General features: G+C 45.1%; 66 pseudogenes; all 66 read right to left on the bottom strand.

The window, feature by feature from the left end:
• Positions 1 to 241: 241 nt before the first annotated feature.
• Positions 242 to 360, bottom strand: LOC140079839 (5S ribosomal RNA; annotated as a pseudogene).
• Positions 361 to 430: 70 nt separating this feature from the next.
• Positions 431 to 549, bottom strand: LOC140095061 (5S ribosomal RNA; annotated as a pseudogene).
• Positions 550 to 1,143: 594 nt separating this feature from the next.
• LOC140088378 (5S ribosomal RNA) lies at positions 1,144 to 1,262 on the bottom strand (annotated as a pseudogene).
• A 783-nt stretch (positions 1,263 to 2,045) lies between these two features.
• On the bottom strand, positions 2,046 to 2,164 carry LOC140085448 (5S ribosomal RNA; annotated as a pseudogene).
• A 70-nt stretch (positions 2,165 to 2,234) lies between these two features.
• Positions 2,235 to 2,353, bottom strand: LOC140091912 (5S ribosomal RNA; annotated as a pseudogene).
• A 70-nt stretch (positions 2,354 to 2,423) lies between these two features.
• On the bottom strand, positions 2,424 to 2,542 carry LOC140079838 (5S ribosomal RNA; annotated as a pseudogene).
• Positions 2,543 to 2,801: 259 nt separating this feature from the next.
• LOC140099074 (5S ribosomal RNA) lies at positions 2,802 to 2,920 on the bottom strand (annotated as a pseudogene).
• Positions 2,921 to 3,178: 258 nt separating this feature from the next.
• On the bottom strand, positions 3,179 to 3,297 carry LOC140084031 (5S ribosomal RNA; annotated as a pseudogene).
• A 71-nt stretch (positions 3,298 to 3,368) lies between these two features.
• Positions 3,369 to 3,487, bottom strand: LOC140093073 (5S ribosomal RNA; annotated as a pseudogene).
• A 70-nt stretch (positions 3,488 to 3,557) lies between these two features.
• On the bottom strand, positions 3,558 to 3,676 carry LOC140099072 (5S ribosomal RNA; annotated as a pseudogene).
• Positions 3,677 to 3,746: 70 nt separating this feature from the next.
• On the bottom strand, positions 3,747 to 3,868 carry LOC140098061 (5S ribosomal RNA; annotated as a pseudogene).
• A 259-nt stretch (positions 3,869 to 4,127) lies between these two features.
• Positions 4,128 to 4,246, bottom strand: LOC140096202 (5S ribosomal RNA; annotated as a pseudogene).
• A 70-nt stretch (positions 4,247 to 4,316) lies between these two features.
• LOC140098060 (5S ribosomal RNA) lies at positions 4,317 to 4,438 on the bottom strand (annotated as a pseudogene).
• Positions 4,439 to 4,697: 259 nt separating this feature from the next.
• Positions 4,698 to 4,816, bottom strand: LOC140085404 (5S ribosomal RNA; annotated as a pseudogene).
• A 448-nt stretch (positions 4,817 to 5,264) lies between these two features.
• LOC140088289 (5S ribosomal RNA) lies at positions 5,265 to 5,383 on the bottom strand (annotated as a pseudogene).
• Positions 5,384 to 5,453: 70 nt separating this feature from the next.
• Positions 5,454 to 5,572, bottom strand: LOC140099071 (5S ribosomal RNA; annotated as a pseudogene).
• Positions 5,573 to 5,642: 70 nt separating this feature from the next.
• LOC140092222 (5S ribosomal RNA) lies at positions 5,643 to 5,761 on the bottom strand (annotated as a pseudogene).
• Positions 5,762 to 5,831: 70 nt separating this feature from the next.
• LOC140096129 (5S ribosomal RNA) lies at positions 5,832 to 5,950 on the bottom strand (annotated as a pseudogene).
• Positions 5,951 to 6,020: 70 nt separating this feature from the next.
• On the bottom strand, positions 6,021 to 6,139 carry LOC140083642 (5S ribosomal RNA; annotated as a pseudogene).
• Positions 6,140 to 6,209: 70 nt separating this feature from the next.
• Positions 6,210 to 6,328, bottom strand: LOC140091389 (5S ribosomal RNA; annotated as a pseudogene).
• A 262-nt stretch (positions 6,329 to 6,590) lies between these two features.
• Positions 6,591 to 6,709, bottom strand: LOC140098020 (5S ribosomal RNA; annotated as a pseudogene).
• Positions 6,710 to 6,779: 70 nt separating this feature from the next.
• LOC140082208 (5S ribosomal RNA) lies at positions 6,780 to 6,898 on the bottom strand (annotated as a pseudogene).
• Positions 6,899 to 6,968: 70 nt separating this feature from the next.
• LOC140086801 (5S ribosomal RNA) lies at positions 6,969 to 7,087 on the bottom strand (annotated as a pseudogene).
• A 70-nt stretch (positions 7,088 to 7,157) lies between these two features.
• On the bottom strand, positions 7,158 to 7,279 carry LOC140098058 (5S ribosomal RNA; annotated as a pseudogene).
• Positions 7,280 to 7,538: 259 nt separating this feature from the next.
• LOC140082041 (5S ribosomal RNA) lies at positions 7,539 to 7,657 on the bottom strand (annotated as a pseudogene).
• A 259-nt stretch (positions 7,658 to 7,916) lies between these two features.
• On the bottom strand, positions 7,917 to 8,035 carry LOC140088287 (5S ribosomal RNA; annotated as a pseudogene).
• Positions 8,036 to 8,105: 70 nt separating this feature from the next.
• LOC140078456 (5S ribosomal RNA) lies at positions 8,106 to 8,224 on the bottom strand (annotated as a pseudogene).
• A 70-nt stretch (positions 8,225 to 8,294) lies between these two features.
• LOC140084458 (5S ribosomal RNA) lies at positions 8,295 to 8,413 on the bottom strand (annotated as a pseudogene).
• A 259-nt stretch (positions 8,414 to 8,672) lies between these two features.
• On the bottom strand, positions 8,673 to 8,791 carry LOC140087822 (5S ribosomal RNA; annotated as a pseudogene).
• A 406-nt stretch (positions 8,792 to 9,197) lies between these two features.
• Positions 9,198 to 9,316, bottom strand: LOC140082028 (5S ribosomal RNA; annotated as a pseudogene).
• A 70-nt stretch (positions 9,317 to 9,386) lies between these two features.
• Positions 9,387 to 9,505, bottom strand: LOC140099070 (5S ribosomal RNA; annotated as a pseudogene).
• A 448-nt stretch (positions 9,506 to 9,953) lies between these two features.
• On the bottom strand, positions 9,954 to 10,072 carry LOC140083032 (5S ribosomal RNA; annotated as a pseudogene).
• Positions 10,073 to 10,142: 70 nt separating this feature from the next.
• Positions 10,143 to 10,261, bottom strand: LOC140079837 (5S ribosomal RNA; annotated as a pseudogene).
• A 70-nt stretch (positions 10,262 to 10,331) lies between these two features.
• On the bottom strand, positions 10,332 to 10,450 carry LOC140079836 (5S ribosomal RNA; annotated as a pseudogene).
• Positions 10,451 to 10,520: 70 nt separating this feature from the next.
• On the bottom strand, positions 10,521 to 10,639 carry LOC140095374 (5S ribosomal RNA; annotated as a pseudogene).
• A 70-nt stretch (positions 10,640 to 10,709) lies between these two features.
• On the bottom strand, positions 10,710 to 10,828 carry LOC140098348 (5S ribosomal RNA; annotated as a pseudogene).
• A 406-nt stretch (positions 10,829 to 11,234) lies between these two features.
• LOC140086300 (5S ribosomal RNA) lies at positions 11,235 to 11,353 on the bottom strand (annotated as a pseudogene).
• A 70-nt stretch (positions 11,354 to 11,423) lies between these two features.
• Positions 11,424 to 11,542, bottom strand: LOC140087773 (5S ribosomal RNA; annotated as a pseudogene).
• Positions 11,543 to 11,800: 258 nt separating this feature from the next.
• LOC140100157 (5S ribosomal RNA) lies at positions 11,801 to 11,919 on the bottom strand (annotated as a pseudogene).
• A 217-nt stretch (positions 11,920 to 12,136) lies between these two features.
• Positions 12,137 to 12,255, bottom strand: LOC140083576 (5S ribosomal RNA; annotated as a pseudogene).
• Positions 12,256 to 12,325: 70 nt separating this feature from the next.
• Positions 12,326 to 12,444, bottom strand: LOC140079835 (5S ribosomal RNA; annotated as a pseudogene).
• Positions 12,445 to 12,514: 70 nt separating this feature from the next.
• LOC140088482 (5S ribosomal RNA) lies at positions 12,515 to 12,633 on the bottom strand (annotated as a pseudogene).
• Positions 12,634 to 12,892: 259 nt separating this feature from the next.
• LOC140087906 (5S ribosomal RNA) lies at positions 12,893 to 13,011 on the bottom strand (annotated as a pseudogene).
• A 70-nt stretch (positions 13,012 to 13,081) lies between these two features.
• LOC140089506 (5S ribosomal RNA) lies at positions 13,082 to 13,200 on the bottom strand (annotated as a pseudogene).
• A 70-nt stretch (positions 13,201 to 13,270) lies between these two features.
• On the bottom strand, positions 13,271 to 13,389 carry LOC140092022 (5S ribosomal RNA; annotated as a pseudogene).
• Positions 13,390 to 13,982: 593 nt separating this feature from the next.
• Positions 13,983 to 14,101, bottom strand: LOC140088377 (5S ribosomal RNA; annotated as a pseudogene).
• A 70-nt stretch (positions 14,102 to 14,171) lies between these two features.
• LOC140090869 (5S ribosomal RNA) lies at positions 14,172 to 14,290 on the bottom strand (annotated as a pseudogene).
• Positions 14,291 to 14,548: 258 nt separating this feature from the next.
• On the bottom strand, positions 14,549 to 14,667 carry LOC140100143 (5S ribosomal RNA; annotated as a pseudogene).
• A 217-nt stretch (positions 14,668 to 14,884) lies between these two features.
• LOC140099069 (5S ribosomal RNA) lies at positions 14,885 to 15,003 on the bottom strand (annotated as a pseudogene).
• A 70-nt stretch (positions 15,004 to 15,073) lies between these two features.
• On the bottom strand, positions 15,074 to 15,192 carry LOC140081639 (5S ribosomal RNA; annotated as a pseudogene).
• A 70-nt stretch (positions 15,193 to 15,262) lies between these two features.
• Positions 15,263 to 15,381, bottom strand: LOC140091911 (5S ribosomal RNA; annotated as a pseudogene).
• A 70-nt stretch (positions 15,382 to 15,451) lies between these two features.
• Positions 15,452 to 15,570, bottom strand: LOC140079834 (5S ribosomal RNA; annotated as a pseudogene).
• A 70-nt stretch (positions 15,571 to 15,640) lies between these two features.
• Positions 15,641 to 15,759, bottom strand: LOC140099067 (5S ribosomal RNA; annotated as a pseudogene).
• A 70-nt stretch (positions 15,760 to 15,829) lies between these two features.
• LOC140086299 (5S ribosomal RNA) lies at positions 15,830 to 15,948 on the bottom strand (annotated as a pseudogene).
• Positions 15,949 to 16,018: 70 nt separating this feature from the next.
• Positions 16,019 to 16,137, bottom strand: LOC140098346 (5S ribosomal RNA; annotated as a pseudogene).
• Positions 16,138 to 16,543: 406 nt separating this feature from the next.
• On the bottom strand, positions 16,544 to 16,662 carry LOC140086298 (5S ribosomal RNA; annotated as a pseudogene).
• Positions 16,663 to 16,732: 70 nt separating this feature from the next.
• On the bottom strand, positions 16,733 to 16,851 carry LOC140087772 (5S ribosomal RNA; annotated as a pseudogene).
• A 258-nt stretch (positions 16,852 to 17,109) lies between these two features.
• Positions 17,110 to 17,228, bottom strand: LOC140100131 (5S ribosomal RNA; annotated as a pseudogene).
• A 217-nt stretch (positions 17,229 to 17,445) lies between these two features.
• LOC140083575 (5S ribosomal RNA) lies at positions 17,446 to 17,564 on the bottom strand (annotated as a pseudogene).
• Positions 17,565 to 17,634: 70 nt separating this feature from the next.
• Positions 17,635 to 17,753, bottom strand: LOC140079833 (5S ribosomal RNA; annotated as a pseudogene).
• A 70-nt stretch (positions 17,754 to 17,823) lies between these two features.
• On the bottom strand, positions 17,824 to 17,942 carry LOC140088481 (5S ribosomal RNA; annotated as a pseudogene).
• A 259-nt stretch (positions 17,943 to 18,201) lies between these two features.
• Positions 18,202 to 18,320, bottom strand: LOC140087905 (5S ribosomal RNA; annotated as a pseudogene).
• A 70-nt stretch (positions 18,321 to 18,390) lies between these two features.
• Positions 18,391 to 18,509, bottom strand: LOC140089505 (5S ribosomal RNA; annotated as a pseudogene).
• A 70-nt stretch (positions 18,510 to 18,579) lies between these two features.
• On the bottom strand, positions 18,580 to 18,698 carry LOC140092020 (5S ribosomal RNA; annotated as a pseudogene).
• Positions 18,699 to 19,291: 593 nt separating this feature from the next.
• Positions 19,292 to 19,410, bottom strand: LOC140088376 (5S ribosomal RNA; annotated as a pseudogene).
• Positions 19,411 to 19,480: 70 nt separating this feature from the next.
• On the bottom strand, positions 19,481 to 19,599 carry LOC140090868 (5S ribosomal RNA; annotated as a pseudogene).
• Positions 19,600 to 19,721: the final 122 nt, after the last annotated feature.

Genomic DNA, 19,721 nt, shown 5'->3' with positions numbered 1-19,721 from the left:
ACCTTCTTTTACTATCTCATAGAGAAACTAACACAATTTTCAGGTTCAAAAAGGTCAACAGAACTTGGGATTCCCAGCCAGTCTCCCATGCTGGTACTTGCCAAGCCTTAAGCTGCATCGCTGCTGCGATCTGACAAGAGCACACACATTCAGCTTAGAAGGGCCGTTGACAGCAGCTGTTCAATTTGAACCTTCTTTTACTATCTCATAGAGAAACTAACACAATTTTCAGGTTCAAAAAGGTCAACAGAACTTGGGATTCCCAGCCAGTCTCCCATGCTGGTACTTGCCAAGCCTTAAGCTGCATTGCTGCTGCGATCTGACGAGAGCAGGCACATTCAGCTTAGAATGGCCGTTGACAGCAGCTGTTCAATTTGAACCTTCTTTTACTATCTCATAGAGAAACTAACACAATTTTCAGGTTCAAAAAGGTCAACAGAATGTGGGATTCCCAGCCAGTCTCCCATGCTGGTACTTGCCAAACCTTAAGCTGCATTGCTGCTGCGATCTGACGAGAGCAGGCACATTCAGCTTAATATGGCCGTTGACAGCAGCTGTTCAATTTGAACCTTCTTTTACCATCTTTGACAGAGAAACTAACAATTTTCAGGTTCAAAAAGGTCAACGGAACGTGGGATTCCCAGCCAGTCTCCCATGCTGGTACTTGCCAAGCCTTAAGCTGCATTGCTGCTGCGATCTGACGAGAGCAGGCACATTAAGCGTAGAATGGCCGTTGACAGCAGCTGCCTAATTTCTACTTTCTTTTACTATCTCATAGAGAAACTAACACAATTTTCAGGTTCAAAAAGGTCAACAGAACTTGGGATTCCCAGCCAGTCTCCCATGCTGGTACTTGCCAAGCCTTAAGCTGCAACGCTGCTGCGATCTGACAAGAGCATGCACATTCAGCTTAGAATGGCCGTTGACAGCAGCTGTTCAATTTGAACCTTCTTTTACTATCTCATAGAGAAACTAACACATTTTCAGGTTCAAAAAGGTCAACGGAACTTGGGATTCCCAGCCAGTCTCCCATGCTGGTACTTGCCAAGCCTTAGCTTAGAATGGGCGTTGACAGCAGCTGTTCAATTTGAACCTTCTTTTACTATCTCATAGAGAAACTAACACAATTTTCAGGTTCAAAAAGGTCAACAGAACTTGGGATTCCCAGCCAGTCTCCCATGCTGGTACTTGCCAAACCTTAAGCTGCATTGCTGCTGCGATCTGACGAGAGCAGGCACATTCAGCTTAGAATGGCCGTTGACAGCAGCTGTTTAATTTGAACCTTCTTTTACCATCTTTGACAGAGAAACTAACAATTTTCAGGTTCAAAAAGGTCAACAGAACGTGGGATTCCCAGCCAGTCTCCCATGCTGGTACTTGCCAATCCTTAAGCTGCATTGCTGCTGCGATCTGACGAGAGCAGGCACATTCAGCTTAGAATGGCCGTTGACAGCAGTTGCCTAATTTCTACTTTCTTTTACTATCTCATAGAGAAACTAACACAATTTTCAGGTTCAAAAAGGTCAACAGAACTTGGGATTCCCAGCCAGTCTCCCATGCTGGTACTTGCCAAGCCTTAAGCTGCAACGCTGCTGCGATCTGACAAGAGCATGCACATTCAGCTTAGAATGGCCGTTGACAGCAGCTGTTCAATTTGAACCTTCTTTTACTATCTCATAGAGAAACTAACACATTTTCAGGTTCAAAAAGGTCAACGGAACTTGGGATTCCCAGCCAGTCTCCCATGCTGGTACTTGCCAAGCCTTAAGCTGCAACGCTGCTGCGATCTGACAAGAGCATGCACATTCAGCTTAGAATGGCCGTTGACAGCAGCTGTTCAATTTGAACCTTCTTTTACTATCTCATAGAGAAACTAACTCAATTTTCAGGTTCAAAAAGGTCAATGGAACTTGGGATTCCCAGCCAGTCTCCCATGCTGGTACTTGCCAAGCCTTAGCTTAGAATGGGCGTTGACAGCAGCTGTTCAATTTGAACCTTCTTTTACTATCTCATAGAGAAACTAACACAATTTTCAGGTTCAAAAAGGTCAACAGAACTTGGGATTCCCAGCCAGTGTCCCATGCTGGTACTTTCCAAGCCTTAAGCTGCATTGCTGCTGCGATCTGACGAGAGCAGGCACATTCAGCTTAGAATGGCCGTTGACAGCAGCTGTTCAATTTGAACCTTCTTTTACTATCTCATAGAGAAACTAACACAATTTTCAGGCTCAAAAAGGTCAACGGAACTTAGGATTCCCAGCCAGTCTCCCATGCTGGTACATGCCAAGCCTTAAGCTGCATTGCTGCTGCGATCTGACGAGAGCAGGCACATTCAGCTTAGAATGGCCGTTGACTGCAGCTGTTCAGTTTGAACCTTCTTTTACTATCTCATAGAGAAACTAACACAATTTTCAGGTTCAAAAAGGTCAACAGAACTTGGGATTCCCAGCCAGTCTCCCATGCTGGTACTTGCCAAGCCTTAAGCTGCATTGCTGCTGCGATCTGACGAGAGCAGGCACATTCAGCTTAGAATGGCCGTTGACAGCAGCTGTTCAATTTGAACCTTCTTTTACTATCTCATAGAGAAACTAACACAATTTTCAGGTTCAAAAAGGTCAACAGAACTTGGGATTCCCAGCCAGTCTCCCATGCTGGTTTTTGCCAAGCCTTAAGCTGCATTGCTGCTGCGATCTGACGAGAGCAGGCACATTCAGCTTAGAATGGCCGTTGACAGCAGCTGTTCAATTTGAACCTTCTTTTACCATCTTTGACAGAGAAACTAACAATTTTCAGGTTCAAAAAGGTCAACGGAACTTGGGATTCCCAGCCAGTCTCCCATGCTGGTACTTGCCAAGCCTTAAGCTGCATTGCTGCTGCGATCTGACGAGAGCAGGCACATTCAGCTTAGAATGGCCGTTGACAGCAGCTGCCTAATTTCTACTTTGTTTTACTATCTCATAGAGAAACTAACACAATTTTCAGGTTCAAAAAGGTCAAGAGAACTTGGGATTCCCAGCCAGACTCCCATGCTGGTACTTGCAAAGCCTTAAGCTGCAACGCTGCTGCGATCTGACAAGAGCATGCACATTCAGCTTAGAATGGCAGTTGACAGCAGCTGTTCAATTTGAACCTTCTTTTACTATCTCATAGAGAAACTAACACAATTTTCAGGTTCAAAAAGTCAATGGAACTTGGGATTCCCAGCCAGTCTCCCATGCTGGTACTTGCCAAGCCTTAAGCTGCATTGCTGCTGCGATCTGACGAGAGCAGGCGCATTCAGCTTAGAATGGCCGTTGACAGCAGCTGTTCAATTTGAACCTTCTTTTACTATCTCATAGAGAAACTAACACAATTTTCAGGTTAAAAAAAGGTCAACGGAACTTATGATTCCCAGCCAGTCTCCCATGCTGGTACTTGCCAAGCCTTAAGCTGCATTGCTGCTGCGATCTGACGAGAGCAGGCACATTCAGCTTAGAATGGCCGTTGACAGCAGCTGTTCAATTTGAACCTTCTTTTACTATCTCATAGAGAAACTAACACAATTTTCAGGTTCAAAAAGGTCAACGGAACTTGGGATTCCCAGCCAGTCTCCCATGCTGGTACTTGCCAAGCCTTAAGCTGCATTGCTGCTGCGATCTGACGAGAGCAGGCACATTCAGCTTAGAATGGCCGTTGACAGCAGCTGTTCAATTTGAACCTTCTTTTACTATCTCATAGAGAAACTAACACAATTTTCAGGTTCAAAAAGGTCAACGGAACTTGGGATTCCCAGCCAGTCTCCCATGCTGGTACTTGCCAAGCCTTAAGCTGCATTGCTGCTGCGATCTGACGAGAGCAGGCACATTAAGCTTAGTAGAATGGCCGTTGACAGCAGCTGTTCAATTTGAACCTTCTTTTACTATCTCATAGAGAAACTAACACAATTTTCAGGTTCAAAAATGTCAACAGAACTTGGGATTCCCAGCCTGTCTCCCATGCTGGTACTTGCAAAGCCTTAAGCTGCATTGCTGCTGCGATCTGACCAGAGCAGGCACATTAAGCTTAGAATGGCTGTTGACAGCAGCTGTTCAATTTGAACCTTCTTTTACTATCTCATAGAGAAACTAACACAATTTTCAGGTTCAAAAAGGTCAGCAGAACTTAGGATTCCCAGCCAGTCTCCCATGCTGGTACTTGCCAAGCCTTAAGCTGCATTGCTGCTGCGATCTGACGAGAGCAGGCACATTCAGCTTAGAATGGCCGTTGACAGCAGCTGTTCAATTTGAACCTTCTTTTACTATCTCATAGAGAAACTAACACAATTTTCAGGTTCAAAAAGGTCAACGGAACTTGGGATTCCCAGCCAGTCTCCCATGCTGGTACTTGCCAAGCCTTAAGCTGCATTGCTGCTGCGATCTGACGAGAGCAGGCACATTAAGCTTAGTAGAATGGCCGTTGACAGCAGTTGTTCAATTTGAACCTTCTTTTACTATCTCATAGAGAAACTAACACAATTTTCAGGTTCAAAAATGTCAACAGAACTTGGGATTCCCAGCCAGTCTCCCATGCTGGTACTTGCAAAGCCTTAAGCTGCATTGCTGCTGCGATCTGACCAGAGCATGCACATTCAGCTTAGAATGGCTGTTGACAGCAGCTGTTCAATTTGAACCTTCTTTTACTATCTCATAGAGAAACTAACACAATTTTCAGGTTCAAAAAGGTCAACGGAACTTGGGATTCCCAGCTAGTCTCCCATGCTGGTACTTGCCAAGCCTTAAGCTGCATTGCTGCTGCGATCTGACGAGAGCAGGCACATTCAGCTTAGAATGGCCGTTGACAGCAACTGTTCAATTTGAACCTTATTTTACTACCTCATAGAGAAACTAACACAATTTTCAGGTTCAAAAAGGTCAAAAGAACTTATGATTCCCAGCCAGTCTCCCATGCTGGTACTTGCCAAGCCTTAAGCTGCATTGCTGCTGCGATCTGACGAGAGCAGGCACATTCAGCTTAGAATGGCCATTGACAGCAGCTGTTCAATTTGAACCTTCTTTTACTATCTCATAGAGAAACTAACACAATTTTCAGGTTCAAAAATGTCAACAGAACTTGGGATTCCCAGCCAGTTTCCCATGCTGGTACTTGCTAAGCCTTAAGCTGCATCGCTGCTGCGATTTGACAAGAGCACGCACATTCAGCTTAGAATGGCCGTTGACAGCAGCTGTTCAATTTGAACCTTCTTTTACAATCTCATAGAGAAACTAACACAATTTTCAGGTTCAAAAAGGTCAACGGAACTTGGGATTCGCAGCCAGTCTCCCATGCTGGTACTTGCCAAGCCTTAAGCTGCATTGCTGCTGCGATCTGACGAGAGCAGGCACATTCAGCTTAGAATGGCCGTTGACAGCAGCTGTTCAATTTGAACCTTCTTTTACCATCTTTGACAGAGAAACTAACAATTTTCAGGTTCAAAAAGGTCAACGGAACTTGGGATTCCCAGCCAGTCTCCCATGCTGGTACTTGCCAAGCCTTAAGCTGCATTGCTGCTGCGATCTGACGAGAGCAGGCACATTCAGCTTAGAATGGCCGTTGACAGCAGCTGTTCAATTTGAACCTTCTTTTACTATCTCATAGAGAAACTAACACAATTTTCAGGTTCAAAAAGGTCAACGGAACTTGGGATTCCCAGCCAGTCTCCCATGCTGGTACTTTCCAAGCCCTAAGCTGCATTGCTGCTGGGATCTGACGAGAGCAGGCACATTCAGCTTAGAATGGCCGTTGACAGCAGCTGTTCAATTTGAACCTTCTTTTACTATCTCATAGAGAAACTAACACAATTTTCAGGTTCAAAAAGGTCAACAGAACGTGGGATTCCCAGCCAGTGTCCCATGCTGGTACTTGCCAAGCCTTAAGCTGCATTGCTGCTGCGATCTGACGAGAGCAGGCACATTCAGCTTAGAATGGCCGTTGACAGCAGCTGTTCAATTTGAACCTTCTTTTACTATCTCATAGAGAAACTAACACAATTTTCAGGTTCAAAAAGGTCAACAGAACTTGGGATTCCCAGCCAGTCTCCCATGCTGGTACTTGCCAAGCCTTAAGCTGCATCGCTGCTGCGATCCGACGAGAGCAGGCACATTCAGCTTAGAATGGCCGTTGACAGCAGCTGTTCAATTTGAACCTTCTTTTACTATCTCATAGAGAAACTAACAAAATTTTCAGGTTCAAAAAGGTCAACAGAACTTGGGATTCCCAGCCAGTCTCCCATGCTGGTACTTTCCAAGGCTTAAGCTGCATTGCTGCTGCGATCTGACGAGAGCAGGCACATTCAGCTTAGAATGGCCGTTGACAGCAGCTGTTCAATTTGAACCTTCTTTTACTATCTCATAGAGAAACTAACACAATTTTCAGGTTCAAAAAGGTCAACAGAACTTAGGATTCCCAGCCAGTCTCCCATGCTGGTACTTGCCAAGCCTTAAGCTGCATTGCTGCTGCGATCTGACGAGAGCAGGCACATTAAGCTTAGTAGAATGGCCGTTGAGAGCAGCTGTTCAATTTGAACCTTCTTTTACTATCTCATAGAGAAACTAACACAATTTTCAGGTTCAAAAATGTCAACAGAACTTGGGATTCCCAGCCAGTCTCCCATGCTGGTACTTGCAAAGCCTTAAGCTGCATTGCTGCTGCGATCTGACGAGAGCAGGCATATTCAGCTTAGAATGGCTGTTGACAGCAGCTGTTCAATTTGAACCTTCTTTTACTATCTCATAGAGAAACTAACACATTTTTCAGGTTCAAAAAGGTCAACAGAACTTGGGATTCCCAGCTAGTCTCCCATGCTGGTACTTGCCAAGCCTTAAGCTGCATTGCTGCTGCGATCTAACGAGAGCAGGCACATTCAGCTTAGAATGGCCGTTGACAGCAACTGTTCAATTTGAACCTTATTTTACTACCTCATAGAGAAACTAACACAATTTTCAGGTTCAAAAAGGTCAACAGAACTTAGGATTCCCAGCCAGTCTCCCATGCTGGTACTTGCCAAGCCTTAAGCTGCATTGCTGCTGCGATCTGACGAGAGCAGGCACATTCAGCTTAGAATGGCCGTTGACAGCAGCTGTTCAATTTGAACCTTCTTTTACTATCTCATAGAGAAACTAACACAATTTTCAGGTTCAAAAAGGTCAACGGAACTTGGGATTCCCAGCCAGTCTCCCATGCTGGTACTTGCCAAGCCTTAAGCTGCATTGCTGCTGCGATCTGACGAGAGCAGGCACATTAAGCTTAGTAGAATGGCCGTTGACAGCAGTTGTTCAATTTGAACCTTCTTTTACTATCTCATAGAGAAACTAACACAATTTTCAGGTTCAAAAATGTCAACAGAACTTGGGATTCCCAGCCAGTCTCCCATGCTGGTACTTGCAAAGCCTTAAGCTGCATTGCTGCTGCGATCTGACCAGAGCATGCACATTCAGCTTAGAATGGCTGTTGACAGCAGCTGTTCAATTTGAACCTTCTTTTACTATCTCATAGAGAAACTAACACAATTTTCAGGTTCAAAAAGGTCAACGGAACTTGGGATTCCCAGCTAGTCTCCCATGCTGGTACTTGCCAAGCCTTAAGCTGCATTGCTGCTGCGATCTGACGAGAGCAGGCACATTCAGCTTAGAATGGCCATTGACAGCAGCTGTTCAATTTGAACCTTCTTTTACTATCTCATAGAGAAACTAACACAATTTTCAGGTTCAAAAATGTCAACAGAACTTGGGATTCCCAGCCAGTTTCCCATGCTGGTACTTGCTAAGCCTTAAGCTGCATCGCTGCTGCGATTTGACAAGAGCACGCACATTCAGCTTAGAATGGCCGTTGACAGCAGCTGTTCAATTTGAACCTTCTTTTACAATCTCATAGAGAAACTAACACAATTTTCAGGTTCAAAAAGGTCAACGGAACTTGGGATTCGCAGCCAGTCTCCCATGCTGGTACTTGCCAAGCCTTAAGCTGCATTGCTGCTGCGATCTGACGAGAGCAGGCACATTCAGCTTAGAATGGCCGTTGACAGCAGCTGTTCAATTTGAACCTTCTTTTACCATCTTTGACAGAGAAACTAACAATTTTCAGGTTCAAAAAGGTCAACGGAACTTGGGATTCCCAGCCAGTCTCCCATGCTGGTACTTGCCAAGCCTTAAGCTGCATTGCTGCTGCGATCTGACGAGAGCAGGCACATTCAGCTCAGAATGGCCGTTGACAGCAGCTGTTCAATTTGAACCTTCTTTTACTATCTCATAGAGAAACGAACACAATTTTCAGGTTCAAAAAGGTCAACGGAACTTGGGATTCCCAGCCAGTCTCCCATGCTGGTACTTTCCAAGCCTTAAGCTGCATTGCTGCTGCGATCTGACGAGAGCAGGCACATTCAGCTTAGAATGGCCGTTGACAGCAGCTGTTCAATTTGAACCTTCTTTTACTATCTCATAGAGAAACTAACACAATTTTCAGGTTCAAAAAGGTCAACAGAACGTGGGATTCCCAGCCAGTGTCCCATGCTGGTACTTGCCAAGCCTTAAGCTGCATTGCTGCTGCGATCTGACGAGAGCAGTCACATTCAGCTTAGAATGGCCGTTGACAGCAGCTGTTCAATTTGAACCTTCTTTTACTATCTCATAGAGAAACTAACACAATTTTCAGGTTCAAAAAGGTCAACAGAACTTGGGATTCCCAGCCAGTCTCCCATGCTGGTACTTGCCAAGCCTTAAGCTGCATCGCTGCTGCGATCCGACGAGAGCAGGCACATTCAGCTTAGAATGGCCATTGACAGCAGCTGCTCAATTTGAACCTTCTTTTACTATCTCATAAAGAAACTAACACATTTTCAGGTTCAAAAAGGTCAATGGAACTTGGGATTCCCAGCCAGTCTCCCATGCTGGTACTTGCCAAGCCTCAAGCTGCAACGCTGCTGCGATCTGACAAGAGCATGCACATTCAGCTTAGAATGGCCGTTGACAGCAGCTGTTCAATTTGAACCTTCTTTTACTATCTCATAGAGAAACTAACTCAATTTTCAGGTTCAAAAAGGTCAATGGAACTTGGGATTCCCAGCCAGTCTCCCATGCTGGTACTTGCCAAGCCTTAGCTTAGAATGGGCGTTGACAGCAGCTGTTCAATTTGAACCTTCTTTTACTATCTCATAGAGAAACTAACACAATTTTCAGGTTAAAAAAAGGTCAACAGAACTTGGGATTCCCAGCCAGTCTCCCATGCTGGTACTTGCCAAGCCTTAAGCTGCATTGCTGCTGCGATCTGACGAGAGCAGGAACATTCAGCTTAGAATGGCTGTTGACAGCAGCTGTTCAATTTGAACCTTCTTTTAAGATCTTTGACAGAGAAACTAACAATTTTCAGGTTCAAAAAGGTCAACGGAACTTGGGATTCCCAGCCAGTCTCCCATGCTGGTACTTGCCAAGCCTTAAGCTGCATTGCTGCTGCGATCTGACGAGAGCAGGCACATTCAGCTTAGAATGGCCGTTGACAGCAGCTGCCTAATTTCTACTTTCTTTCACTATCTCATAGAGAAACTAACACAATTTTCAGGTTCAAAAAGGTCAAAAGAACTTAGGATTCCCAGCCAGTCTCCCATGCTGGTACTTGCCAAGCCTTAAGCTGCATCGCTGCTGCGATCTGACAAGAGCATGCACATTCAGCTTAGAATGGCCGTTGACAGCAGCTGTTCAATTTGAACCTTCTTTTACTATCTCATAGAGAAACTAACACAATTTTCAGGTTCAAAGAGGTCAATGGAACTTGGGATTCCCAGCCAGTCTCCCATGCTGGTACTTGCCAAGCCTTAAGCTGCATAGCTCCTGCAATCTGATAAGAGCAGGCACATTCAGCTTAGAATGGGCGTTGACAGCAGCTGTTCAATTTGAACCTTCTTTTACTATCTCATAGAGAAACTAACACAATTTTCAGGTTCAAAAAGGTCAACGGAACTTGAGATTCCCAGCCAGTCTCCCATGCTGGTACTTGCCAAGCCTTAAGCTGCATTGCTGCTGCGATCTGACGAGAGCAGGCACATTCAGCTTAGAATGGCCGTTGACAGCAGTTGTTCAATTTGAACCTTCTTTTACTATCTCATCGAGAAACTAACACAATTTTCAGGTTCAAAAAGGTCAACAGAACTTGGGATTCCCAGCCAGTCTCCCATGCTGGTACTTGCCAAGCCTTAAGCTGCATTGCTGCTGCGATCTGACGAGAGCAGGCACATTCAGCTTAGAATGGCCGTTGACAGCAGCTGTTCAATTTGAACCTTCTTTTACTATCTCATAGAGAAACTAACACAATTTTCAGGTTCAAAAAGGTCAACAGAACTTGGGATTCCCAGCCAGTCTCCCATGCTGGTACTTGCCAAGCCTTAAGCTGCATTGCTGCTGCGATCTGACGAGAGCAGGCACATTCAGCTTAGAATGGCCGTTGACAGCAGCTGTTCAGTTTGAACCTTCTTTTACTATCTCATAGAGAAACTAACACAATTTTCAGGTTCAAAAAGGTCAACGGAACTTGGGATTCCCAGCCAGTCTCCCATGCTGGTACTTGCCAAACCTTAAGCTGCATTGCTGCTGCGATCTGACGAGAGCAGGCACATTTAGCTTAGAATGGCCGTTGACAGCAGCTGTTCAATTTGAACCTTCTTTTACCATATTTGACAGAGAAACTAACAATTTTCAGGTTCAAAAAGGTCAACGGAATGTGGGATTCCCAGCCAGTCTCCCATGCTGGTACTTGCCAAGCCTTAAGCTGCATTGCTGCTGCGATCTGACGAGAGCAGGCACATTCAGCTTAGAATGGCCGTTGACAGCAGCTGCCTAATTTCTACTTTCTTTTACTATCTCATAGAGAAACTAACACAATTTTCAGGTTCAAAAAGGTCAACAGAACTTGGGATTCCCAGGCAGTCTCCCATGCTGGTACTTGCCAAGCCTTAAGCTGCAACGCTGCTGCGATCTGACAAGAGCATGCACATTCAGCTTAGAATGGCCGTTGACAGCAGCTGTTCAATTTGAACCTTCTTTTACTATCTCATAGAGAAACTAACTCAATTTTCAGGTTCAAAAAGGTCAATGGAACTTGGGATTCCCAGCCAGTCTCCCATGCTGGTACTTGCCAAGCCTTAGCTTAGAATGGGCGTTGACAGCAGCTGTTCAATTTGAACCTTCTTTTACTATCTCATAGAGAAACTAACACAATTTTCAGGTTCAAAAAGGTCAACGGAACTTGGGATTCCCAGCCAGTCTCCCATGCTGGTACTTGCCAAACCTTAAGCTGCATTGCTGCTGCGATCTGACGAGAGCAGGCACATTCAGCTTAGAATGGCCGTTGACAGCAGCTGTTCAATTTGAACCTTCTTTTACCATCTTTGACAGAGAAACTAACAATTTTCAGGTTCAAAAAGGTCAACAGAACATGGGATTCCCAGCCAGTCTCCCATGCTGGTACTTGCCAAGCCTTAAGCTGCATTGCTGCTGCGATCTGACGAGAGCAGGCACATTCAGCTTAGAATGGCCGTTGACAGCAGCTGCCTAATTTCTACTTTCTTTTACTATCTCATAGAGAAACTAACACAATTTTCAGGTTCAAAAAGGTCAACAGAACTTGGGATTCCCAGGCAGTCTCCCATGCTGGTACTTGCCAAGCCTTAAGCTGCAACGCTGCTGCGATCTGACAAGAGCATGCACATTCAGCTTAGAATGGCCGTTGACAGCAGCTGTTCAATTTGAACCTTCTTTTACTATCTCATAGAGAAACTAACACATTTTCAGGTTCAAAAAGGTCAACGGAACTTGGGATTCCCAGCCAGTCTCCCATGCTGGTACTTGCCAAGCCTTAAGCTGCATTGCTGCTGCGATCTGATGAGAGCAGGCACATTCAGCTTAGAATGGCCGTTGACAGCAGCTGTTCAATTTGAACCTTCTTTTACTATCTCATAGAGAAACTAACTCAATTTTCAGGTTCAAAAAGGTCAATGGAACTTGGGATTCCCAGCCAGTCTCCCATGCTGGTACTTGCCAAGCCTTAGCTTAGAATGGGCGTTGACAGCAGCTGTTCAATTTGAACCTTCTTTTACTATCTCATAGAGAAACTAACACAATTTTCAGGTTCAAAAAGGTCAACGGAACTTGGGATTCCCAGCCAGTCTCCCATGCTGGTACTTGCCAAGCCTTAAGCTGCATTGCTGCTGCGATCTGACGAGAGCAAGCACATTCAGCTTAGAATGGCCGTTGACAGCAGCTGTTCAATTTGAACCTTCTTTTACTATCTCATAGAGAAACTAATACAATTTTCAGGTTCAAAAAGGTCAACAGAACTTGGGATTCCCAGCCAGTCTCCCATGCTGGTACTTGCCAAGCCTTAAGCTGCATTGCTGCTGCGATCTGACGAGAGCAGGCACATTCAGCTTAGAATGGCCGTTGACAGCAGCTGTTCAATTTGAACCTTCTTTTACTATCTCATAGAGAAACTAACACAATTTTCAGGTTCAAAAAGGTCAATGGAACTTGGGATTCCCTGCCAGTCTCCCATGCTGGTACTTGCCAAGCCTTAAGCTGCATTGCTGCTGCGATCTGACGAGAGCAGGCACATTCAGCTTAGAATGGCCATTGACAGCAGCTGTTCAATTTGATCCTTCTTTTACTATCTCATAGAGAAACTAACACAATTTTCAGGTTCAAAAAGGTCAACAGAACTTGGGATTCCCAGTCAGTCTCCCATGCTGGTACTTGCCAAGCCTTAAGCTGCATCGCTGCTGCGATCTGACAAGAGCACACACATTCAGCTTAGAAGGGCCGTTGACAGCAGCTGTTCAATTTGAACCTTCTTTTACTATCTCATAGAGAAACTAACACAATTTTCAGGTTCAAAAAGGTCAACAGAACTTGGGATTCCCAGCCAGTCTCCCATGCTGGTACTTGCCAAGCCTTAAGCTGAATTGCTGCTGCGATCTGACGAGAGCAGGCACATTCAGCTTAGAATGGCCGTTGACAGCAGCTGTTCAATTTGAACCTTCTTTTACTATCTCATAGAGAAACTAACACAATTTTCAGGTTCAAAAAGGTCAACAGAACTTGGGATTCCCAGCCAGTCTCCCATGCTGGTACTTGCCAAACCTTAAGCTGCATTGCTGCTGCGATCTGACGAGAGCAGGCACATTCAGCTTAATATGGCCGTTGACAGCAGCTGTTCAATTTGAATCTTCTTTTACCATCTTTGACAGAGAAACTAACAATTTTCAGGTTCAAAAAGGTCAACGGAACGTGGGATTCCCAGCCAGTCTCCCATGCTGGTACTTGCCAAGCCTTAAGCTGCATTGCTGCTGCGATCTGACGAGAGCAGGGACATTCAGCTTAGAATGGCCGTTGACAGCAGCTGCCTAATTTCTACTTTCTTTTACTATCTCATAGAGAAACTAACACAATTTTCAGGTTCAAAAAGGTCAACAGAACTTGGGATTCCCAGCCAGTCTCCCATGCTGGTACTTGCCAAGCCTTAAGCTGCAACGCTGCTGCGATCTGACAAGAGCATGCACATTCAGCTTAGAATGGCCGTTGACAGCAGCTGTTCAATTTGAACCTTCTTTTACTATCTCATAGAGAAACTAACACATTTTCAGGTTCAAAAAGGTCAACGGAACTTGGGATTCCCAGCCAGTCTCCCATGCTGGTACTTGCCAAGCCTTAAGCTGCAACGCTGCTGCGATCTGACAAGAGCATGCACATTCAGCTTAGAATGGCCGTTGACAGCAGCTGTTCAATTTGAACCTTCTTTTACTATCTCATAGAGAAACTAACACATTTTCAGGTTCAAAAAGGTCAACGGAACTTGGGATTCCCAGCCAGTCTCCCATGCTGGTACTTGCCAAGCCTTAGCTTAGAATGGGCGTTGACAGCAGCTGTTCAATTTGAACCTTCTTTTACTATCTCATAGAGAAACTAACACAATTTTCAGGTTCAAAAAGGTCAACAGAACTTGGGATTCCCAGCCAGTCTCCCATGCTGGTACTTGCCAAACCTTAAGCTGCATTGCTGCTGCGATCTGACGAGAGCAGGCACATTCAGCTTAGAATGGCCGTTGACAGCAGCTGTTCAATTTGAACCTTCTTTTACCATCTTTGACAGAGAAACTAACAATTTTCAGGTTCAAAAAGGTCAACAGAACGTGGGATTCCCAGCCAGTCTCCCATGCTGGTACTTGCCAAGCCTTAAGCTGCATTGCTGCTGCGATCTGACGAGAGCAGGCACATTCAGCTTAGAATGGCCGTTGACAGCAGCTGCCTAATTTCTACTTTCTTTTACTATCTCATAGAGAAACTAACACAATTTTCAGGTTCAAAAAGGTCAACAGAATTTGGGATTCCCAGGCAGTCTCCCATGCTGGTACTTGCCAAGCCTTAAGCTGCAACGCTGCTGCGATCTGACAAGAGCATGCACATTCAGCTTAGAATGGCCGTTGACAGCAGCTGTTCAATTTGAACCTTCTTTTACTATCTCATAGAGAAACTAACACATTTTCAGGTTCAAAAAGGTCAACGGAACTTGGGATTCCCAGCCAGTCTCCCATGCTGGTACTTGCCAAGCCTTAAGCTGCATTGCTGCTGCGATCTGATGAGAGCAGGCACATTCAGCTTAGAATGGCCGTTGACAGCAGCTGTTCAATTTGAACCTTCTTTTACTATCTCATAGAGAAACTAACTCAATTTTCAGGTTCAAAAAGGTCAATGGAACTTGGGATTCCCAGCCAGTCTCCCATGCTGGTACTTGCCAAGCCTTAGCTTAGAATGGGCGTTGACAGCAGCTGTTCAATTTGAACCTTCTTTTACTATCTCATAGAGAAACTAACACAATTTTCAGGTTCAAAAAGGTCAACGGAACTTGGGATTCCCAGCCAGTCTCCCATGCTGGTACTTGCCAAGCCTTAAGCTGCATTGCTGCTGCGATCTGACGAGAGCAGGCACATTCAGCTTAGAATGGCCGTTGACAGCAGCTGTTCAATTTGAACCTTCTTTTACTATCTCATAGAGAAACTAACACAATTTTCAGGTTCAAAAAAGTCAACAGAACTTGGGATTCCCAGCCAGTCTCCCATGCTGGTACTTTCCAAGCCTTAAGCTGCATTGCTGCTGCGATCTGACGAGAGCAGGCACATTCAGCTTAGAATGGCCGTTGACAGCAGCTGTTCAATTTGAACCTTCTTTTACTATCTCATAGAGAAACTAAAACAATTTTCAGGCTCAAAAAGGTCAACGGAACTTAGGATTCCCAGCCAGTCTCCCATGCTGGTACATGCCAAGCCTTAAGCTGCATTGCTGCTGCGATCTGACGAGAGCAGGCACATTCAGCTTAGAATGGCCGTTGACAGCAGCTGTTCAGTTTGAACCTTCTTTTACTATCTCATAGAGAAACTAACACAATTTTCAGGTTCAAAAAGGTCAACAGAACTTGGGATTCCCAGCCAGTCTCCCATGCTGGTACTTGCCAAGCCTTAAGCTGCATTGCTGCTGCGATCTGACGAGAGCAGGCACATTCAGCTTAGAATGGCCGTTGACAGCAGCTGTTCAGTTTGAACCTTCTTTTACTATCTCATAGAGAAACTAACACAATTTTCAGGTTCAAAAAGGTCAACGGAACTTGGGATTCCCAGCCAGTCTCCCATGCTGGTACTTGCCAAGCCTTAAGCTGCATTGCTGCTGCGATCTGACGAGAGCAGGCACATTCAGCTTAGAATGGCCGTTGACAGCAGCTGTTCAGTTTGAACCTTCTTTTACTATCTCATAGAGAAACTAACACAATTTTCAGGTTCAAAAAGGTCAACGGAACTTGGGATTCCCAGCCAGTCTCCCATGCTGGTACTTGCCAAACCTTAAGCTGCATTGCTGCTGCGATCTGACGAGAGCAGGCACATTCAGCTTAGAATGGCCGTTGACAGCAGCTGTTCAATTTGAACCTTCTTTTACCATATTTGACAGAGAAACTAACAATTTTCAGGTTCAAAAAGGTCAACGGAATGTGGGATTCCCAGCCAGTCTCCCATGCTGGTACTTGCCAAGCCTTAAGCTGCATTGCTGCTGCGATCTGACGAGAGCAGGCACATTCAGCTTAGAATGGCCGTTGACAGCAGCTGCCTAATTTCTACTTTCTTTTACTATCTCATAGAGAAACTAACACAATTTTCAGGTTCAAAAAGGTCAACAGAACTTGGGATTCCCAGGCAGTCTCCCATGCTGGTACTTGCCAAGCCTTAAGCTGCAACGCTGCTGCGATCTGACAAGAGCATGCACATTCAGCTTAGAATGGCCGTTGACAGCAGCTGTTCAATTTGAACCTTCTTTTACTATCTCATAGAGAAACTAACTCAATTTTCAGGTTCAAAAAGGTCAATGGAACTTGGGATTCCCAGCCAGTCTCCCATGCTGGTACTTGCCAAGCCTTAGCTTAGAATGGGCGTTGACAGCAGCTGTTCAATTTGAACCTTCTTTTACTATCTCATAGAGAAACTAACACAATTTTCAGGTTCAAAAAGGTCAACGGAACTTGGGATTCCCAGCCAGTCTCCCATGCTGGTACTTGCCAAACCTTAAGCTGCATTGCTGCTGCGATCTGACGAGAGCAGGCACATTCAGCTTAGAATGGCCGTTGACAGCAGCTGTTCAATTTGAACCTTCTTTTACCATCTTTGACAGAGAAACTAACAATTTTCAGGTTCAAAAAGGTCAACAGAACATGGGATTCCCAGCCAGTCTCCCATGCTGGTACTTGCCAAGCCTTAAGCTGCATTGCTGCTGCGATCTGACGAGAGCAGGCACATTCAGCTTAGAATGGCCGTTGACAGCAGCTGCCTAATTTCTACTTTCTTTTACTATCTCATAGAGAAACTAACACAATTTTCAGGTTCAAAAAGGTCAACAGAACTTGGGATTCCCAGGCAGTCTCCCATGCTGGTACTTGCCAAGCCTTAAGCTGCAACGCTGCTGCGATCTGACAAGAGCATGCACATTCAGCTTAGAATGGCCGTTGACAGCAGCTGTTCAATTTGAACCTTCTTTTACTATCTCATAGAGAAACTAACACATTTTCAGGTTCAAAAAGGTCAACGGAACTTGGGATTCCCAGCCAGTCTCCCATGCTGGTACTTGCCAAGCCTTAAGCTGCATTGCTGCTGCGATCTGATGAGAGCAGGCACATTCAGCTTAGAATGGCCGTTGACAGCAGCTGTTCAATTTGAACCTTCTTTTACTATCTCATAGAGAAACTAACTCAATTTTCAGGTTCAAAAAGGTCAATGGAACTTGGGATTCCCAGCCAGTCTCCCATGCTGGTACTTGCCAAGCCTTAGCTTAGAATGGGCGTTGACAGCAGCTGTTCAATTTGAACCTTCTTTTACTATCTCATAGAGAAACTAACACAATTTTCAGGTTCAAAAAGGTCAACGGAACTTGGGATTCCCAGCCAGTCTCCCATGCTGGTACTTGCCAAGCCTTAAGCTGCATTGCTGCTGCGATCTGACGAGAGCAAGCACATTCAGCTTAGAATGGCCGTTGACAGCAGCTGTTCAATTTGAACCTTCTTTTACTATCTCATAGAGAAACTAATACAATTTTCAGGTTCAAAAAGGTCAACAGAACTTGGGATTCCCAGCCAGTCTCCCATGCTGGTACTTGCCAAGCCTTAAGCTGCATTGCTGCTGCGATCTGACGAGAGCAGGCACATTCAGCTTAGAATGGCCGTTGACAGCAGCTGTTCAATTTGAACCTTCTTTTACTATCTCATAGAGAAACTAACACAATTTTCAGGTTCAAAAAGGTCAATGGAACTTGGGATTCCCTGCCAGTCTCCCATGCTGGTACTTGCCAAGCCTTAAGCTGCATTGCTGCTGCGATCTGACGAGAGCAGGCACATTCAGCTTAGAATGGCCATTGACAGCAGCTGTTCAATTTGAACCTTCTTTTACTATCTCATAGAGAAACTAACACAATTTTCAGGTTCAAAAAGGTCAACAGAACTTGGGATTCCCAGTCAGTCTCCCATGCTGGTACTTGCCAAGCCTTAAGCTGCATCGCTGCTGCGATCTGACAAGAGCACACACATTCAGCTTAGAAGGGCCGTTGACAGCAGCTGTTCAATTTGAACCTTCTTTTACTATCTCATAGAGAAACTAACACAATTTTCAGGTTCAAAAAGGTCAACAGAACTTGGGATTCCCAGCCAGTCTCCCATGCTGGTACTTGCCAAGCCTTAAGCTGAATTGCTGCTGCGATCTGACGAGAGCAGGCACATTCAGCTTAGAATGGCCGTTGACAGCAGCTGTTCAATTTGAACCTTCTTTTACTATCTCATAGAGAAACTAACACAATTTTCAGGTTCAAAAAGGTCAACAGAACTTGGGATTCCCAGCCAGTCTCCCATGCTGGTACTTGCCAAACCTTAAGCTGCATTGCTGCTGCGATCTGACGAGAGCAGGCACATTCAGCTTAATATGGCCGTTGACAGCAGCTGTTCAATTTGAATCTTCTTTTACCATCTTTGACAGAGAAACTAACAATTTTCAGGTTCAAAAAGGTCAACGGAACGTGGGATTCCCAGCCAGTCTCCCATGCTGGTACTTGCCAAGCCTTAAGCTGCATTGCTGCTGCGATCTGACGAGAGCAGGGACATTCAGCTTAGAATGGCCGTTGACAGCAGCTGCCTAATTTCTACTTTCTTTTACTATCTCATAGAGAAACTAACACAATTTTCAGGTTCAAAAAGGTCAACAGAACTTGGGATTCCCAGCCAGTCTCCCATGCTGGTACTTGCCAAGCCTTAAGCTGCAACGCTGCTGCGATCTGACAAGAGCATGCACATTCAGCTTAGAATGGCCGTTGACAGCAGCTGTTCAATTTGAACCTTCTTTTACTATCTCATAGAGAAACTAACACATTTTCAGGTTCAAAAAGGTCAACGGAACTTGGGATTCCCAGCCAGTCTCCCATGCTGGTACTTGCCAAGCCTTAAGCTGCAACGCTGCTGCGATCTGACAAGAGCATGCACATTCAGCTTAGAATGGCCGTTGACAGCAGCTGTTCAATTTGAACCTTCTTTTACTATCTCATAGAGAAACTAACACATTTTCAGGTTCAAAAAGGTCAACGGAACTTGGGATTCCCAGCCAGTCTCCCATGCTGGTACTTGCCAAGCCTTAGCTTAGAATGGGCGTTGACAGCAGCTGTTCAATTTGAACCTTCTTTTACTATCTCATAGAGAAACTAACACAATTTTCAGGTTCAAAAAGGTCAACAGAACTTGGGATTCCCAGCCAGTCTCCCATGCTGGTACTTGCCAAACCTTAAGCTGCATTGCTGCTGCGATCTGACGAGAGCAGGCACATTCAGCTTAGAATGGCCGTTGACAGCAGCTGTTCAATTTGAACCTTCTTTTACCATCTTTGACAGAGAAACTAAAAATTTTCAGGTTCAAAAAGGTCAACAGAACGTGGGATTCCCAGCCAGTCTCCCATGCTGGTACTTGCCAAGCCTTAAGCTGCATTGCTGCTGCGATCTGACGAGAGCAGGCACATTCAGCTTAGAATGGCCGTTGACAGCAGCTGCCTAATTTCTACTTTCTTTTACTATCTCATAGAGAAACTAACACAATTTTCAGGTTCAAAAAGGTCAACAGAATTTGGGATTCCCAGCCAGTCTCCCATGCTGGTACTTGCCAA

This window comes from Engystomops pustulosus, chromosome 9 (assembly GCF_040894005.1).
Source record: "Engystomops pustulosus chromosome 9, aEngPut4.maternal, whole genome shotgun sequence".
NCBI classification, from domain to species: Eukaryota; Metazoa; Chordata; class Amphibia; order Anura; family Leptodactylidae; genus Engystomops; species Engystomops pustulosus.
Note: the sequence above shows the minus strand (reverse complement) of the source record. Positions and strands in the feature narration are given on the sequence as shown.